Source organism: Capricornis sumatraensis, chromosome 23 (genome assembly GCF_032405125.1).
Source record: "Capricornis sumatraensis isolate serow.1 chromosome 23, serow.2, whole genome shotgun sequence".
Taxonomy (NCBI): Eukaryota; Metazoa; Chordata; class Mammalia; order Artiodactyla; family Bovidae; genus Capricornis; species Capricornis sumatraensis.
In genome coordinates, this window is record NC_091091.1 from 6,001,698 (window position 1) to 6,017,290 (window position 15,593).

General features: G+C 38.6%; 1 protein-coding gene across 14 annotated transcripts in view; it reads left to right on the top strand.

Moving 5' to 3' along the window:
* The window catches only part of PCDH15 (protocadherin related 15), an 874,382-nt gene that overhangs the window by 383,539 nt on the left and 475,250 nt on the right, over positions 1 to 15,593 (top strand). The window lies entirely within an intron of this gene.

The following is a 15,593-nucleotide window of genomic DNA, read 5'->3' on the forward strand; positions in this document are numbered from 1 at the left end:
CCCTACGAGGCACTGACAGAGAGATGCAGCGAGGTCAATATTCACCACACTCTGATGAATCTTACTTGTGGCTCTCTCGATTCTATGTTGTAGTTATCTGTATGCTTTTACATTCCTCCATGTCAGTTTTTGTGTGGATTATTCTTTGTATCCCCCGCAATTCCTTGCATAACTGCACTTACAAAAGCTGTGGAAGCTAACTAAAGGTTTTGTTGTAGGGAGGAAGCCAAATCAGACTCCAAGTAAGAACTGATTCTTTGACTTGCCTTTAATTGCTTTTGTTATTATAATCATATAGAACAGTTTGCCTCACAGAATCATGCCCCTCTGCCTGACTGTTAAAGTATGTTTCTTCAGAACTCTGTCCACTTGTGGATGACAGAAAGGAAGAAATTAACACATACCCTGACTGAGGCTTGTCATTATAGTTCAGTTCAGTTCAGTTCAGTCGCTCAGTCATGTCCGACTCCTGGCGACCCCATGGACTGCAGCACACCAGGCCTCCCTGTCCATCGCTAACTCCCAGAGCTTGCTCAAACTCATGTTCCTTGAGTTGGTGATGCCATCCTGTCATCTCATCCTCTTGCCATCCCCTTCTCCTCCTGCCTTCAACGTTTCCCAGCATCAGGGTCTTTTCCAATGAGTCAGTTCTTGGCATCAGTAGGCCAAAGTATTGGAGTTTCACTTCAGCATCAGTCCTTCCAATGAATATTCAGGACTGATTTCCTCTAGGATGGACTGGTTGAACCTCTCTGTAGTCCAAGGGACCCTCAAGAGTCTTCTCCAATACCACAGTTCAAAAGCATCAATTCTTCAGTGCTCACCTCCCTCTGCAGTACGACTCTCACATCGATACATTACTACTGGAAAAACCATAGCTTTGACTAGACAAATCTTTGTTGGCAAAGCAATGTCTCTGCTTTTTAATATACTGTCTAGGTTGATCATAACTTTTTTTCCAAGGAGCAAGCATCTTTTAATTTCATGGCTGAAGTCACCATCTGCAGTGATTTTGGAGCCCCAAAAAATAAAGTCTGACACTGTTTCCACTGTTTCCCCATCTAGTTGCCATGAAGTGATGGGACCAGATGCCATGATCTTAGTTTTCTGAATGTTGAGCTTTAAGCCAACTTTTTCACTCTCCTCTTTCACTTTCATTAAGAGGCTCCTTGGTTCTTCTTCACTTTCTGCCATAAAGGTGGTGTCATCTCTCAGCAATCTTGATTCCAGTTTGTGCTTCATCCAGCCCTAACCCTAACTCTAATTTTTTTTTTTTTTTGGATGTACTCTGCATATAAGTTAAATAAGCAGCATGACAAAATACAGTCTTTCCGTATTTGGAATGAGTCTGTTGTTCCACATTCAGTTCTAACTGTTGCTTCTTGACCTGCAGATTTCTTGACCATACAGATTTCTCAGGAAGCAGGTCAGGTGGTCTGGTATTCCTATCTCTTTAAGAATTTTCCACAGTTTGTTATGCTCCACACAGTCAAAGGCTTTGGCATAGTCAATAAGGCAGAAGTAGATACTTCTCTGGAGCTCTCTTGCTTTTTCAATGATCCAATGGATGTTGGCAATTTGGTCTCTGGTTCCACTGCCTTTTCTAAATCCAGCTTGGACATCTGGAAGTTCACGGTTCACATACTATTGAAGCCTGGCTTGGAGAATTTTGAACATTACTTTACTAGCGTGTGAGATGAGTGCAATTGTGCAGTAAGTAGTCTCAGCATTCCTTGGCACTGCCTTTCTTCAGGATTGGAATGAAAACTAACTTTTTCCAGTCCTGTGGCCACTTCTGAGTTTTCTAAATTTGCTGGCATATTGAGTGTAGCACTTTCACAGAATCATCTTTTAGGATTGTATATAGCTTAACTGGAATTCCATCACCTCCACTAGCTTTATTCATAGTGATGCTTTCTAAGGCCCACTTGACTTCACATTCCAGGATGTCTGGCTCTAGATGAGTGATCACACCATCATCCTTATCTGGGTCATGAAGATCTTTTTTGTCTTGTTCTGTGTATTCTTGCCACCTCTTAATATTTTCTGCTCCTGTTAGGTCCATGCCATTTCTGTCTTTTATTGTGCTCATCTTTGCATGAAATGTTCCCTTGGTGTCTCTAATTTTCTTGAACAGATGTCTAATCTTTCCCATTCTATTGTTTTCCCCTATTTCTTTGCACTGATCATTGAGGAAGGCTTTCTTTATCTTGCCTTGCTATTCTTTGGAACTCTGCATTCAGATGCATATATCTTTCCTTTTCTCCTTTGCCTTTTGCTTCTGTTCTTTCACAGCAATTTGTAAGACCTCCTCAGATAACCATTTTGCCTTTTTGCATTTCTTTTTTTGGGGGATGGTCTTGATCCCTGTCTCCTGGGCAAAGTCACAAACCTCCGTACATGGTTCTTCAGGCACTCTGTCTGTCAGATCTAATCCCTTGAATCTATTAGTCATGTCCACTGTATAATTGTAAGGGATTTGATTTAGGTCATACCTGAATGGTCTAGTGGTTTTCCCTACTTTCTTCAATTTAAGTCTGAATTTGGCAATAAGGAGTTCATGGTCTGTGCCACAGTCATTCTAGGAGATGTTTTGAAAGATTAAGGTCCTTTTTACTTTGCTTCCTCACCTCCCCTCATCTCTAATCTATAAAAGAAACTGGCATCCAGACCCCAATAAGGTGGTTATTTTTAGGCACTAGCCTGCCATCTTCTCAGTCTGCCGGCTCTCTGATTAAAGTCTCTTCCTTGCCTCAACACCTCGTCTCTCAGATTCACTGGCCTGTAGTGTAGTAAGCAGATCGAGCTTGGACCTGGTAACAGTTTCATATAATTAAATGTTGAATGTTAGCAACTTTATAAGTGATATGTAAATAATGCACACTGAGAAAATACAAGTTAGACAGTCAAACTTGATTAACTCTTAAAGGAGATGCATCCTTGCTTGCCAGTTATAGTCACAGTCCTTAACTAGTGATATTTTTAAATGTTTAAATTTTTAAAGTATTATCTTATTTTTAAAATGATAGAAAGAAATAAGGAAGGAAAATAGAATAGAAGGAAGGATTTGAGGGGGGTAGTTTTTAATATGTATTGGATTTACACATAGCAATGAATGAAAATATAAACTTAATAAAATCACATAAAATATTTATGGAAACAATTATGCTTTATTTATACCACCCCCAATTTACAATGCTATTTCCTTTATTCAGAAGAGTCACAAAAAGCAAGCATTTTACTAGAAGAGCAAAATATTTCTTTCTTTTTAGCTTTTATTAGAATTGTTGGGGGCTTTGTTTTAGGCAATATTTTAAGATCAAATTTGGTTCTGAACTGTGAAAAGAGAATTATGGATTAAAAGCACCTTCCAGAGACTTGCAAATTAGCCTATTTTCATATCTCTATTTATATTGTATTTATTGGTGACAAATTCTGGAAAATGTCTATGTATATATTAATCAAGTTGGTAGTTTTGGTAGTTTTTCTTAGTGTGTTTCACATGTAGTAGTGAAAAGGAGCAGAATGTGTCAGCCCAAAGTGTATCTCTTTAGCATGTATACAAAATATTAATCGGTCAATCTAAGAAAGTTATGGAAAATTTTATTTACCAAAGTGAAGATTATAACCCAGGGACAATCTCTCAGAGAGCATGAAGAGCTATTCTGCCCATCAGAGGTCAAAGCATAGTTACATATAAGTTTCTGGGACAAAGGGTTATATATTAAATGGTGTATTATAGACAATTTACACAACCTACACGTACAAAGAGTAATTGGCCATTGATCCTCATGACTCCTTACATGATTAAGAAGGAGGGTTATCTCCTAAGGAGTTGTGATCCTTGATGAGATTAGAAAGAACATGTAATATGTACAGTACACACTAAAGGGGAAGAAATTTTCTCATTTCCTAAATTATTAATTTTATTTCAGCAAGCATAAGAAGTATTTTGGGCTGAGTAATAAACAAAAAACACAGCAGGCAGAAAAGAAGCTCTAAAAACTAATAGAAGAATTTTCATTTACAAGTAAAAACTCCGGTTGTAAAGGGTATCTTTCTATCTGTACCAAGAAGGCAAGGATGTTTGTAAATCTCTAGAAACTTATCAGTGGAGAAGGCTTGCATTTAAATCTGTGTAACAAACATATGGAAGAGTCTGAAATGCAGTATATGTGTTCTATCTTGAAAAACTTTAGAAATGTCTCAATTCCTTTCCAAGGCAAACCTTTTAACATCAGAGTAATCCAAGTCTATGTGCCAACCACTAATGTCTAAGAAGCTGAAGTCAAACAGTTTGTGACAAACTCTCAGAATTTCTAGAGCTTACACTAGAAAAAGATGTCCTTTTCATCATAGGGGAATTCAAAACTAGGAAATCAAGCAGTACCTGGAATGACACGCAAATTTGGCCTTGGGGTACAGGATGAAGCAGGTCAAAGGCTAACATAGTTTTGACAAGAGAACACACTGGTCATAGCAAATACCCTCTTCCAAAAACACAAGGGACAACTCTATACATAGACATCATCAGATGGTTAATACCAAAATCAGACTGATTATATTCTTTGCAGCCAAAGATGAAGAAGCTCTATACAGTCAGCAAAAATAAGACCAGGAGCTGACTGTGGCTCAGATCATGAACTCTTTATTGTAAAATTCAGACTTAAATTGAAGAAAGTAGGGGAACCACTGGGCCATTCGAGTATGAGATAAATCAAATCTCTTATGATTATACAGTGAAAGTGACAAATAGATTCAAAGGATTAGATCTGATAGACAGAGTACCTGAAGAACTATGGAAACAGATTCATAACATTGTACAGGAGGTAATGACCAAAACTATCCCAAAGAAAAGGAAATTCAAGAAGGCAAAGTAGTTGTCTGAGGGGGCCTTACAAAAAGTTGAGAAAAGAAGGGAAACAAAAGGCAAAGGAGAAAAAGAAAGATACACCCATATGAATGCAGAGTTCCAAAGAATAGCAAGGAGAGATATGGAAAGCCTTTTTCAATGAAAAATGCAAAAATAGAGGAAAACAATAAAATTGAGAAGATTAGAGATCTCTTCAAGAAAATTGAAGATACCAAGGGAACATTTCAAGAAAATTTAGACACAATAAAGGACATAAACGGCAAGGATCTAACAAAAACAGAAGAGATTAAAAACAGATGCAAGAATACACAGAACTATACGAAAAAGGTACTAATGCCCAGGATAATCATAATGGTGTGGTCACTCACCTAAAGCCAGACATCCTGGAGTGTGAAGTCAAGTCGACCTTATGAAGCATTTTTCTGAATAAAGCTAGTGGAGGTAATGGAATTCCAGCCAAGCTATTTAAAATCCTAAAAGATGATGCTATGAAAGTGCTGCACCCAATATGCCAGCAAATTTGGGAAACTCACCAGTGACCGCAGGACTGGAAAAGGTCAGTTTTCATTCCAATCCCAAAGAAGGGCAGTGCCAAAGAATGTTCAAACTATCATACAGTTGCACTCATTTCACAAGCTAGCAGGCTAATGTTTCAAGCTAGGCTTCAACCTAACCTGAACAGAGAACTTTCAGATGTTCAAGCTGGATTTAGAAAAAGAAGAGAAACCAGAGATCAAATTCCAACATTCACTGGATCATAAAGAAAGCAAGTAAATTCCAGAAGAATATCTACTTATTCTTCATTGACTACACTAAAGCCTTTTACTGTGTGGATTACAACAAACTGTAGAAAATTTTTTAAGAGATGGGAATACCAGATCACCTTGCCTGCCTCCTGACAAGAAGCAACAGTGATAACTGGACATGGAAAAATGGACAGATTCAAAATTGGGAGCAGTATATCAAGGCTGTATATTGTCGCCCTGCTCATTTAACTTACAAGTAGTGTACATTATGTGAAATACCAGGCTGGATGAATCAAAAGCTGGAATCAAGATTGCCAGGAAAAATATCAAAAACCTCAGATAGGCAGATGATACCACTCTAATGGCAGAAAATGAAGAGGAACTAAAGAGTCTCTTGAAAGTGAAAGATGAGAGTGAAAAACCTGACTTAAAACTCAACATTCAAAAAAGTAAGATCATGGCATCCAGTTCCATAACTTCATGGCAAATAGAAGGGGAAATAGTATAAGCAGTGACATATTTTATTTTCTCAGTTTCCAAAATCACTGGGAATTGTGACTGCAGCCATGAAATTGAAAGATGCTTGCTCCTTGCCTTGACAGATATAGTAAATCTTGATAGTGTATTAAGAACAGAGACATCATTTTGCTGACAAAGATCCATTTAATCAAAGCTATGCTTTTTCCATAGTTATGTATGGATGTAAAAGGTGGACCATAAAAGAGGCTGAGTGCTGAAACATTGATGCTTTTGAACTGTTCTGGAGAAAACTCTCAAGAGTCCCATGGACTGCAAAGAGTTGAAACTGAAACAGGAGGGAATGGGACAGGGTACAAAGTTTGAAAGAATTTCATACCCCAAGACAAACCATAAATCTATTAGAATCAAATGGGTCCAAGATGGCGTACAAGTCACCTTCAACTAAACCTTGATCTTCATTCAGCAAGCTAAATGACATATCCAGAGGAGCCATGACAGGTCAAGGTACCAAAAGACCAAAATGCGGGTAGTGGCCCAATTTTCTCTACCCTTTCCCCCAAATGGTTGGAATAATCTTCCCACTCATTAGCCTATGAAATTACCAGGCTCATAAAAACTAACTATGCCATAACTCAAAGCAGCTGCACTCACCCCATGTGATGGCCCACAGTCTGTCTATGGAGTGTGCTTCTCTCTGAATAAATCCGCTTCTTACCTATCCCTTTATTTCTATTTCCATGATGAAACATCAAGAACCTAAGCTTCACTAGGTCCTAAAACCAGGTCTGTGATCTCGGTTGGAAGACTGTGGGTTTTGTCTGAGTTGAAGTCCAAGCCATGGGAGTTTGAGTACCAAACTGGGTTTTGGTTAGGTTTGAGTCTTGGCTCATGGGTTCAAGTCCCAAACTGAGGTAAACAGTTTCAAAACCAGTCATTCCTAAAGGAAATTAACTCTGAACATTCATTGGAAGGACTGATGCTGAAACTCCAATACTTGGCAACCTGACGCAAAGAGCTGACTCCTTGGAAAAGGCCCCGATGCTTGGAAAGAATGAAGGCAAAAGGAAAAGAGGGTGGAGGATGATGAAATGGGAATCAGAAGTTTGGTTAACAGAGCCTAAGAAAGAACTTCACAGTAAAGAAAGAACACTCACAGTGACAAGTGAATACAATTTATTAAAGAGAAGGAATGTACAAAGCTCTCAGCATAGACATTGAGAGGGGATAAAGAGTCCCCCCAAAGTGGGACTTACAACAGGTTATATCCTTGCCAGTATTAATCTGTACATTTTTGATTGGCTCCTGTCCTTAAAATATATAATTTCTAACCTATCATTTTAAAGGTCAAAATGTTTAGCTTAAAGTCTTCTCTTGATCCTCGGATCAAGTCATCACTCTTTTTCATACCTCCTGGCCATTTTGCAATAGACCTGATGTATGGGCTAAAAGATTAATGATCAACAGTTGTTTTCCCCTCAGGCATATGGAACAGAAGTTAATTACTGCCCTCCCTGGGATCAAAGTGCTACTGAGTTGCTAATAGTTTATCAGACCAAGGATAATAGTTTCCAGGAATTTGGAACAAAGGGTATAACTTTAGGTTAATGGAGGGAGATATTTATTGAAAACAAGGTCTCAGTGTACTACACTGACTGCCTTCAACAAGATGATAAGATAGGATCACTGACTCAGTGGACATGAATTTGAGAAAACTCAAGAGATAGTGAAGGTCAGGAAAGCCTGGACTGTTACATTCCATGTATTGCAAACATGGACATGACTTAACAACTGAACAACACCATGCCTCTAGAGTGAATTCTTACCCTTGAGAAAGGTAAGAACCAAGGAAATCACCATTGGAATGTGGCACATCCAATATTACATAAAATGGTATTAATTAAATATCTTTCTTAAATTTTAATTGAAACCATCTTTTTTGAAAACTACATTCTACACAATTGTAGAGGTGGAAAATTTTTCCATTCTACCCTTCTAGGTTCTTTGGTTGGTCTAATAATCACATTGCCATAAAACAGATTAATGGAAAAAAGACAAAGTTGTATCACATATACGACTTCCCCGGTGGCCTGGATGGTAAAGAATCTATAATGCAGAAGACCTGGTTTCAATCCCTAGGTTAGGAAGATACCTTGGAGAAGGGAATGGCTGCCCATTCCAGTATTCTTGCCTAGAGAATTCCATGGACAGAGGAGCCTGGGGGGCTTTTCAGTCCATGGGGCCTCAAAGAGTCAGATGCAACTAACACATACACATACCTTTTGTATACATGGGGAAGACTCAGGAAAACAGGGTAACTACTTCCCAGTGTTATGCCCACAGTCTGAGTCCCCACAGCTGAGAAAACAAGATGGCAATGCAAAAGCAAAAAGGGGCTTTATTTCTAGCTCGAGCTAGGACCCAAGTCACATCCAGCACAGTGGAGTGGAGCAAGGGCCCTGAGCCCTGAATTACAGCAGTATTTTAGGTTTAAGACAAAGACAGGGAGTTGGCAGGGGCCGATTGGTTGCAAGGGTTCCTTAGCATCTACTAATTGGCTAGATTTTCTCATAGGCTTTTTTAGGGGATTTTCATCCTCGTCCTGATAGGCTTGAACCAGGCTACAGGGAGTATACTGATTGGTCGAGTCCTGGCGCCGGTAGAAGATGACCCCAGCTCCTCCTTGGCAATAACTCAGCCCCTCTGTAAAGGAGACCTAGGCCTACCTTGGCCCCTGAAGCCTATCATGGCGCCTGTTTGGTCCTAACACCCAGTATGGCAGAAGCCCTTACCTTGAGTGTCATCTTTAGCTAAACACAGAAGATATTGAGGGTAGAAGTTTAGTTAAAGGAACTCAGGTGGCAGAGTGGTAAAGAATCTGCCTACCATTGCAGGAGACATGGGTTTGATCCCTGGGTGTGTCCCCCGGAGAAGGAAATGGCAACACACTCCATTCTTGCCTGTAAAATTTCATGGATCCTGGAGGCCTAATTCCATAGGGTTGCAAAAGAGTCAGGCAGAACTTAGTGAGTAAACAACAACAAAAGTTGATATGCATATTTAAGTTGCTAGTGATAAGATCAGCTCCCTCTTCCAAGTATAGCCAAGGAGACACCTTTACAAAAGATTTCCCTTGTATATGTAAATATCCCTTACAAAAGGCTGACTATTTCTCAGTTTTCAAAGCTTCCTTTGTGCCTTCAGTTTCTTAAAAATAATCAGCCTAAAATAATCTTTATACCAAAGAGACATATTTGGGGGTGGCAAATTCTACTTCCCTATATTATGATCATAATTTAAAATAGTAGGTTTGATGTGTTTTCTAAAAAAAAAGAACTTAAATTAAGACTTTTCTATTTATACTCAGTTCATAAGTTTAAAGTATAATTTAAAATTCTTATTTGTAGACCAAAATTATCTCACATGTCATTCGTTACCCCTAATATATGTTCAGCTGTACTAGATATAATAAACAGACATGGAAATTTTAAAACAGTTAATAGAGGACTTAAAAATTATATAAAATTATATACTTATGTATTTAACAAATCAGGAGAATTCCCTAGCAAGCCAGTGGTTAGGAATCTGCTCCCTCACTGCCAAGGGCCTGGGATCAACCTCTAGTTAGGGAACTAAGATCCCACAAGACATGCAGTGAGGCCAAAAGTTAATAATAAATTTTTAAAAGTAAATAAAAATTTAACCAATCATGATTATCAGTACAATCTCAATATGTTTATTCTGTTCTTGAGAAAGAAAAATATTTTTCTCTGTCCTCTTAGATTTACTAATCAGAGACTTTTGTATTAGACTGACCAAAACCAAAATAAAACAAAACCAAAGGGCTTTCCTGGTGGTTCAGTGGTTAAAAAACTGCCTTGCAGTGCTGGGGGCACAGGTTCAATCCCTGGTCCAGGAAGATCTCATATGGTTCAGAGCAACTAACCCTGTGTACCACTGAAACAGGAATCCAAGTTCTTGTTCATGGAGAACTTCATGAACATGCAAACCCTCACCCAAGTAGAGTTTATATTAAAGGAGAGAGAAGTATAAAACTCCCAGTACAGACACTGACAAGAGGTGACATGACCGCAAAAAGGTGGTTTAAAACTCAACATTCAGAAAAAAATATGGCATACGGTCCCATCACTTCATAGCAAATAGATGGGGGAACAATGGAAATAGTGACAGACTTTATTTTCTTGGGCTCCAAAATAACTGCAGATGGTGACTGCAGCCATGAAATTAAAAGTCACTTGCTCCTTGGAAGAAAAGCCATGATAAACTAAGATGGGAATCTGAGTTCTTGTCTGAAAAGTGGAATCCATAAACAGGCAACATTCACAGTAGCAAGCAAATAGGATTTATTAAAGCAGAGGAAAGTACAAAGCTCTCAGTGTAGATGCTGAGAGGGGTAATAGAGTCCCCCCAAGGTAGGACTTACAGCAGTTTTTATATCCGTCCTTAAATCACAGTATTTCTAACCAATTAATTTAAAGATCAAGATACTTGACATCTTTTTGCCCTCTCTTGATCCTTGGATTAAGTCACCACCCTTTTTTATATCCTCTGGCCATTTTACAATAGACCAGATGTATGGGCTTATGAACCAGAGATCAAATTGCCAAAATCCATTGGATCATCTAATGGCTTTTCCAGTAGTCATATATGAATGTGAGAGTTGGACTATAAAGAAAGCTGAGTGCCAATGAATTGATGCTTCTGAACTGTGGTGTTGGAAAAGACTGTTGAGAGTCCATTGGACTGCAAGAAGATCCAACCAGTCCATTCTAAAGGAAATCAGTCCTAAATGTTCATTGGAAGGACTCTGGCTAAAGCTGAAACTCCGATATTCTGGCCACTGGATGTGAAGAGCTGACTCATTTGAAAAGATCCTGATGTTGGAAAAGATTGAAGGCAGGAGAAGGGGAGGACAGAGGATGAGATGGTTGGATGGAATCACCACTCAATGGACATGAGTTTGAGTAAACTCTGGGGATTGGTGACAGACAGGGAAACTTGGTGAGCTGCAGTCTATGGGGTTGCAAAGAGTCAGACATGACTGAGCAACTGAATTGAACTGAACTGATTGGATCATTGAAAAAGCAAGAGAGTTCCAGAAAAACAGCTACTTCTGCTTTATTGACTACATCAAAGACTGACTGTGTGGATTGAAATAAACTGTGGAAAATTCTTAAAGAATTTAAGACCTGTCTCCTGAGAAATATGTATGGTCAAGAAATCTTCAGGTCAAGAAGCAACAGTTAGAACTGGACATGGAACAACAGACTGATTACAAATAGGGAAAGGAGTATGTCAAGGCTGTATATTGTCACCTTGCTTATTTAGCTTGTGTGCAGAGTACATCATGTGAAATGCCAGGTTGGATAAAGCACAGGCTGGAATCAAGATTGCTGGGAGAAATATCAATAACCTCAGATATACAGATAACACCACCTTATGCCAGAAAGTGAAGAAGAACTAAAGAGCCTCTTGATGAAAGTGAAAGAGGAGAGTGAAAAAGTTGAGTTAAAACTTAACATTCAGAAAACTAAGATTATGGCATCCAGTCCCATCACTTCATGGCACATAGATGGGGAAACAATGGAAACAGTGACAGACTTAACTTTCATGGGCTCCAAAATCACTGCAGCTATGAAATTAAAATATGTTTGCTGCTTGGAACAAAAGCTATGACCAACCTAGACAGCATATTAAAAAGCAGAGATATTACTTTGCCATGACTGAACTTAATTGAACTGATTGGCTTAAGATTAATGATCACCAGTTGTTTTTCCTCCAAGCATATGGAATATAATTTAATTACTGCCCTTTCCTGGATCTGAGTGCTAATAATCTATCAGACTAAACACATATTCCAGGAATTTAGGACAATGGACCAGGATTTTTACTGAAAAGAAGACTGAGGTCTCAGAGTTCTATACTGACTGCCTAGTAATTTCTACCTCAAATTAGAGAGCATATTAAAAAGCAAAGATATTACTTTGCCAGCAAAGGTCCATATATTCAAAGCTATGGCTTTCCCAGTAGTCATGTATGAATGTGAGAGTTGGACCATAAAGAAAGCTGAGTACCAAAGAATTGATGCTTTTGAACTGTGGTTGTTGAAGAGGACACTTGAGAGTCCCTTTGACTGCAAGGAGATCAAACCAGTCACTCTAAAGGAAATCAACTCTGAATGTTCATTGGAAGGACTGATGCTGAAGCTGAAGCTCCAGTACTTTGGCTACCTGATGTGAAGGGTTAACTCATTAGACAAGACTTTGATGCTTGCAAAGATTGAAGGCAAGAGAAGGGGATGACACAGGATGAGATGGTTGGATGGCATCACTGACTCAATGGACATGAGTTTGAGCAAGCTCTGAGAAGCCTGGCATGCTGCAGTCCACGGGGTCGCAATGAGTCAGACATGACTGAGTGACTGAACTGAACTGAACTATAGCAGTTTATATCTTTACCAGTACTGATCTATTCATTTTTGATTGGCTCACGTTCCTGATGTATGTAATTTCTGACCAATTAGTTTGAAAGTCCCTACTTCCAATCTGTTATTTTTATGGCTTTTTTTTTTTTTTAATCCCCCTGTCCTTGGGTTTTCATAGACATTGAGTTATCATTCCATGACCCTTTCTCATGACTGCAGGCCATCTTTTAAAGACCAAATAGGGACCAGATGTATGAGCTAAAAGTTAATGGTCCACCTTGTGTTTTCCGTCTTGACAAGTTGGTCAACAATTACTGAATACCTTGTTTTGCGTCTGGATGTTTTATGACCTGCCAGACCAAGGACACATTCCTCTAAAAGTCAGGAAATTGGAACAAAGGGTATAGCTTTAGGTTAATGGAGTGAGATGTTTGTATGAGAGTAAGAGTTAGAATTAAAAAAGAACTGGAGTCTTATCCCTACAATGACAGCCTTGCAATTTTCAGACAGTTATTTCAGTGGCTCAGTCATGTTTGACTCTTTTCGACCCCATGGATGGCAGCACACCAGCCTTCCCTGTCTATCACCAACTCCTGGAACTTGCTCAGACTCATGTCCATTGAGTCGATGACGCCATCCAACCGCCTCATCCTCTATCATGCCCTTCTCCTTCCTTCAATCTTTCCCAGCATCAGGGTCTTTTCCAGTGAGTCAGTTCTTCGCATCAGGTGGCCAAACTATTAGACATCTATCTACCTCACCACAGTAATTGAGTCTGTGCTCAAGAGCCTGGGAACCACAACAACTGAGACCACATGCAGCGACGATGGAAGCCTGAGTGCCTTAGAGCCCATGCTCCACAACTAGGGCAGCCACCACAGCGAGAAGGCTACACACTGCAGCTGGAGAGGAGCTCCTACTCTCCACAACTAGACAAAGCCCCCTATCTGCAAGGAAGACCCATCACAGCCATAAATATACATATAAAAAAAAACCCCAAACAGATTAACAAGTGAAAAGAATAAAGTATTGTTATATGTGTAAGAAAGCAAGCAAATGAAGTTGCTTCCTAAGCAGCTAAAGAATGAGTAGGTTTCTAGGGAATAAGTAGGAGGTAAAGAAAGCTTGTGATGATGTTTGTTTATGTAGATTCTAGTGTTTATCTTATCTTTGTTTCTTTTCTCATGGCTACAAAACTCCCCCAGAGAACATTTTTATGGCAGCTTCACTTGCAAATGTTTCTGCTTTTAATAAGTTAAGGGAAACTCTGAAAAGGCCTCTTTCTGTGTATGATCAATCTCTAATGTCTTTAATCTAATTTAAAATAATTTGTAAATAATAATTTGATAAATTAAACATCAAAGAATACAAGAGTTTTTTTACCAAACTCATGTTCTGCTGCTTACCAGTTGAAAGATAATGCTCAAAAGACAGTTGCTGGTAGGAAAAGAAAGGTTGCTTTATTCAGGAGTCAGGAAAGCTGGAAGAAGACAGAATTGTGTCCAGGAACCAGTACTAAAGATTCTGCTCTGTTGTGAAAGTTTTTAAAGGGAGAAAGGGAAGCTTATCACAGATAATCATTTGAGGTGGGGATCAGAGTCTTTGTTATTGTCCACTCTGTCTTTCTGATTGATTGGTGTTGAGGTAACAGGATAGTATTCTAGGAATCTTGTGCTCACCTGAAGTTACAATTCTCCACCTGCTGGGGCCTTGTTTCCTGCAGAAGAACTCAAAGATATTGTTATATATATTACTTGAGGAGGAACCAGGTTTCACTTTATCACTGCACTATTATTTCTTGGTTGCTCTTCCTTTATTTCTGCATTCCCTCACTCTTCTAATTAGTAATTGTTTGAATCTCCCTTTGGAACTCCGAGAAGGTCAAAGAAGCTGAATGAAATCTATTTCCTGCAAATAAGAAATGGGGAACACGAACCGGATTTGTACATGGTAGGGCCCCACAAGGTCCTACTTGGTTTCAGAGTCATAAAGTTATTGTATTCCAGAAAGGTTGCCCTTGCAAAATTGCATCAGTAGAGCTTCTGCTTCCGTAGATCTTACCAAAGAACACTTTGCAACCCATAAAAATGGGAAAAACAAAACAGACAATAAAATAAAATAAAATCCATGTTCTCTGGCAATATTGTGGTTAGTGGAAAAGAGAAAAAATGGAAATGTAATTCCCATTACTGATACAAGGATACTCTTCTCAGAAACTGTAGATTTTACCATACATCAATATGAATCTGCCACAGGTATACACACTGATGTATGGCATAACCAATATAATATTGTAAGGTAAAAAAGAAAGAAAAAAATATCTGTTCAATTCAAAAGAAAAAAAAAAAGAAATTATAGATTTTAGAGTCTCAAAGAATGAAGAAATGAAACAATTGTCATTTATAAACTTGGAAACAAGTTATTTTAGTGATGCTAGAAGGCTAAATGGAGAGAAGGAAGGCTCTCAAAATATTATAATTTGTGACAGGCAATCTTATGTGAAACATACAAATACATTTTTCCAAAGAGAGTATAGCAGATCTTGTAGGTCTTCTTTCCTTCCTTTTATTTACCTCTTCAGTTAATTTTTCTTCTTCTTCTCTCCGCTCCCCCCCCCCCCGTACTTTTTTTTAAAATGAGCAACATTTATTTCATAAACTTAAATTTCTTGAAGCATCATAAATAAAATAAAATACTGGGGTGGGGACAGGAATGAAGGAATCGAGAGTCATCTTGATTGTTAACTTGTTTGTTAACTGTCTTCTCAAAGGAAAAGTTATAGGAGATGGTGTCACGACTTGGAGAAAACCTTCATGGAAGTTAGGCTCCTACCCTCCTACAGGGACTGGGAGATATTAATAGAAACTCTATTTTCCTTGATTATTACATTTCAAAGGGATAATTCTTAGATCCTGGAGAAAGAGTCCTGGGTATAAAACTGGTAAAAGTTTGAGCTAGAAGAAGGTTGACATCTCAAAGGGGCAGAGAAATTATTTACAAATGCAAGTTTTTTAAAGTAAATGCTCTAAGAAAAGGGAAGTCAGATGCCTAC